A 5,380-nucleotide genomic window follows, 5' to 3' on the forward strand; every position below is an offset into this window, starting at 1 on the left:
AAGTGTAATATCTGTTCTGTCCAAAAGTGGTACAATAATACTGTGTGGGCTACATTCACACCGGACATCTATAAAATGGAAGCAGAGCACAAACTCCTACAAGGGCTGCGGAGATAAATCCCCACACACCCAATAACCAGATATACTCCGAAATTATATTAACAGAATACTCAGATTAGCAAATTTCAGTTTGAACAAAATCGGGATAATAATATTGTGGGGTATGTGTTGATGTTGGACGCTCATAGAATGAAAATATGTCGCACACTCCTTTTAAGTATTCCAGCAATATACAACAGATGAACGATACAGCTATGAAATTCCTACAGATCCCGCCAGTAGAAATAGATACTGGAAAATTCTTGGAAATATAGTTTGGGAATTTTTTTTTTTTAACCCACAGACAAACACAAACATTCTAAAGAAAGAAAACAAAAATTTTTAATCATTAACTATATAATAGTTCCTCATTTTTTTGCAAGAAAGCTGTAAGAAATATGGAGGTATAAAAACCACCTGCCCAATTTGTAGTTGCCTGTTAAGTGGCTTGAACAAACATGTTCACCAAATACTAAAATATGGATCAAATAGACTTGAAGCACTCCAGTATAAGCACCATTCAAAATAACACATTTTTCCACAACACCATTTTTTTCTTCGGTTGAATTATAAGAAAAACTGTTGTAGCCTTGCTGGCCACTAACCATGCAAACAAACACAGGGGTATACTTAACAAAAAAGTGTATTAACAAAAGTATCTTACAGAAGTACACATCATGATTCTGCAGCTATAACTGCCACAAATCATTACCCAATGAGTTCAGCGTCAACAGCGGTCCTGCTGTTTTAACAGCATTGACGACCACGGTTTTCCAAATTGTAGATACATGGTAATCTCGGGAAGACAAGTAAAGACGGTAGTTTCCCCATTGCCTTCTGTCTTGATTTGGGGAGGGGGGGGGTTGTATCTCCCAGTGAGTTAAACATTGCCCCCAAATACCAAACTGGAAATTTCTACAACTTGGCACGGTACATACAGCAACTAGCCTTCCCAAATGGTCACCCACCCGGTACTGGTTAGGTTCATTGCTGCTTAACTTTGGTAATCTGGCAAGAACCGGTGTGTCAACGTGATTGTGCCATGGGAGTTAAATGAAGTTATATTTATAGTCTCTGGGTAAGCCTATTATTTCTGAAATAGGTATATTAGCTTATCCAATAACAAAAACAATACACACATTTTTACTGAGAAGCAAATTAATTTTCAGAAACTTTTACTACTAGCCTAATAAAATAAAGTTTGGTTTGTTATATGTATATTTTAATAATAAAAAAAAAGAAAAGGTATTAATAAAAATATTTTTTTTAAATACAAGATGTTAGGTTGTAGAAGACCTCACTTGGATTCCTATCTGATGAAATTTCTGCGACATGAAAAGCACTAAAAAAATTCCTTTTTTTTTTTTTTTTTTTAAAAATTGTGTAACACCATTTCCTACAACCTTATTTTATATAAATTTAGTTATATTTATTTGCTGTATATTTATTTTCAACCCCTTTTTGTTTTGTTAGGTATACTGGAAAATGTCATAAATCTACTATTTAAAAACAGAAACTGGTTAATGTACAAAAAAGTTGATGCTTCATTGCCATTAGAGCAAAATTCTCCAAATCGAAATATTGAATTTCAAGTAAAACCAATCATATTGTTATATTGTCATGTTGCAATCACAAACATATAAAAAAAATTTAGAAGACAATAAAGTAGAAAATTAATTTTTAATGAAAATAGTTTTCTAAGAAAATTAGTGAAAATTAAGTTTTACTAAAAAAAAAAATAAATAAACAGCAGAGTTTGAATGATAACAAGGGAAGTAATTATTTTCTGAGAACTGAAAATGTTAGGACAATTTAGCAATTCTCAATTTTTGCTAATTGTCTTAAAAAATTGTTTCATTAATAATTAATGAACACAAACATTCTAAAGAAAGAAAAAAGAAAATTTTTAATCATTTTTTGTAATTTTTGGATATGTTTATTATTGCAACACGATAATTAAGTAGATTCCATTAGTTTTACTTGAAATTCAATATTTCAAATTTCGCTCTTATAATGAAGTGCTCACAAAGTTTTACTAATAGTCTAAGAAGGCAAATTTTGTTGTATGTATATTAAAAAAAAACAAAAATCATTTATAAAAAGTTATTTTGTTAATCAAAGCATCTCAAAAGCATGGGCTGAATTGGATAAGCTGCAGTCAGTATGGACTTCAAGGCTAACTGACAAACTGAAAAGATAGTTCTTCCGAGCAGTGAAGTAAAGTATGTCCTTGTTTACGGTGTTACAACCTGGACACTCACCAAAAGATTAGATAGAAAGCTAGACAGCATGTACACCTGTATGCTACAGTGTTAAATATATCTTGGCAAGATCATCCCACGAAGCAGCAACTTTATGGCAACCTACCTGCCATATCTACTACCATCAGGGAACAATGTCTATGATTTGCCGGTCACTATCAGAGGTGCAAGCAAGAGCAGGTGAGAAATGTATTGTATTACTGTGAATTCCACGGCACAGACAGACGCACAAGCCTCGGACAATCAAAGTATTAGCGCCAACCAAGGAAACACGTAAGATCCGCCTTTCATATAATCGTTAATGATATCACACATACAATTCTCTCCTCTAAGGGCCATCGCTACACAACATAATGTTTAAATATATTTTTTTTTATTTCTTCAAATATTTGCTCACTTCATTTGCTTAAATATTTAATGAATTAAATGTTTAATAATTAAGGGAAGACCACTCAATTTGAACAACCTAGATCAAAATTAGCCTTGTAATGGATACAATTTACTATTGAAATCACAAAAAAAATCTGATTTTCCTCATTAAAAAAAACCAAAAAAACCATAGCTAATTGATCAATTTATGTGAATTTTGGAATAGGACATTTTCATTCTGTCAAAGGTATGCACATCATAAAGACTTTTGTGTATTTTTGTTTTTTAATTAGGTGGAATTCTGAACTTGCACTCAAATATCGGCAAAGGTGATTCTTATTTAAAATTCAACCTAATTAAAAAAAACAAAAATACAGAAAAATATCTATGATCTACATACTTGGCACGGATCAGAGATGTCATATTCCAAAAAGTTACATAAATTAATCAAGTAGGTTTATTTTTATAAAGAAAATTATTTTGAAATGATTTAAAGTGATTAATGTGCAATCAGTAAGATTACAAGGTTGACCTCTCAGGTTTGAATTATTGTAAACTTATCTGCCCATGTTTTTTTTTTCCAAGATAGCAACACAAAACGGTCTCTTTTTGCTTTCTCGTAAAATTTGATTTTCTTAGTTAAAAATAAAACTAGTTGACCAATTTAAATGATTTTTGGAATATGACATGTTTCTTCTGTGAAGGGTATGTATATCAAAGATTTTTCTGTATTTTTTTTTTTTAAATTAGGTTGAATTTTTAAATAAGAATCAAAGTTACAGATGCACTGTTTTCTTTTTAAATATTATTCAACTAGAAGTGAAAAACAAGGTGTAAGGCACAATGTGTCATTTTGGTTATTGGTCAGTCTGGGGGTACCTCAAATCCATTTGATCTTAAACTATTAATAGTAAACAATCGAGTTGCAAGTAGATTTTAATCAAATAACCTTTTGTTAAATAGTTACCCTTTTGATGATGATAATAATAATAATAATAATACTGTTTTAAGTATATATTACCAAGACAATAAAAAGAAAAAAATTCAGCCATGATAAAAAAATAGATTTTTAATTTTTTCATGGCAAATATCAAACGAAATAAAATAATGAAATGGTAAAAAATATTTGCCAAACATGATTTTACTTACAGGAAAAAAGCTTTTATATCCAAAATTTTTTTAAAAATCTCTCTCTCTCTATATATATATATATATATATATATATAGAGAGAGAGAGAGAGAGAGATTTAAAAAAAAAATTTGGATATAAAAGCTTTTTCCTGTAAGTAAAATCAGGTTTGGCAAATATTTTATATATATATATATATATATTAGAGAGATTTAAAAAAAAATTTTTTCTACTGACTAGAAGTAAGCTGAGAGATAGAAGGGGGTAAAGAGAGAAGGGGTAAGGAAAGAGAGAGGGGATAGGTAGAGAGAGAGAGAGAAGCAACAGTGATAGAAACGGTACAAAATAAGAACATATGATCAAACAAGATACAGTAAGAAAGGCAGAGAGTTATAGAGAGCTAGCAAATGATGGTCACTTGGTAAATTAATTGCAAATTACAACTAATTATAAACATTAAAGTGAAAGATTTTTCCCCTAACATATCTCAATTCCTAAACCAAAGAACATTTTTGCATATACAAGGTGTCTAAAAAAAAAAAATGTACTCTCACTTCAGATGACAATAAAATCTTTATCTATGAGCATAGAATAAAATGGAAAAAACTTTGAATACAGACGATAAATAATGTAATTGAAGAATCATGTTTGCAGATCTTCAAATTAATGACCATTATTGTCGAGACAATGCTGATAACAGTTAAAGTGTGAGTACATTTTTACATTTTTTTTTTTTTTAAACATCCTGCATTTTCTGTGATTAAAATAAATATATAGGAAAAAAAGCCTTAGAGAAGCAAACGTTGATTAGCTTTAGCATAATAATACATTATTACGGGTGTCAGCCATGATGTCTATCTATGCAACACAAAGTTCTCACTATTTTAACAAAGTTGTCAAAACACGAAAAAATAAGGTTCAGGAATACTCAAAAGTTAAAATAGTTATTTTTGTGCTGCAGTCTCAAAAAAAGGCAATCAAGATGGCGACATCCATAATAATATCATTTAATAAGTAAATATCTTAATTAAAAAAAAAAAAAATACTTGTTTGAAATGCAAGAAGATGCAATGCTTGGCTAGAAGTCCTCCTATATTAAAAAAACAAAAGTCAAGAAAAATCTCCATAATGTATGTACACATGATGAAAATAAAAATATCCTATTCCAAAAATCAATTATGAAAAACAGTCTCACGCAACAAAGGGAGATAACTTAACGGAATTAAACTCGCAAGATTTTTGTTGTAATGCCTACAAATTCCTATTAATTACTTAAAAAATTATTTTATTTATAAAAATAAAGCTACTTGATCAATTTATGTGAATTTTGGAATATAAATATATTATATAGATTTTTCTTTATTTTTTTTAATATAGGGGGAATTCTGGACTAGCACTGAAGATTTTTATATAGTAGCCAAACTGCCAAATTTGCAGATCTAAAAATCTAATAAACCACTTTTTTCATAAGAGGTCAATAGTAAAGAGGCACCAGTATTCTTTCCAAATGATTACTTTTAAG

The sequence above is a fragment of the Euprymna scolopes genome, chromosome 32 (assembly GCF_053919585.1).
Source record: "Euprymna scolopes isolate OS-2025 chromosome 32, ASM5391958v1, whole genome shotgun sequence".
Classification (NCBI taxonomy): Eukaryota; Metazoa; Mollusca; class Cephalopoda; order Sepiida; family Sepiolidae; genus Euprymna; species Euprymna scolopes.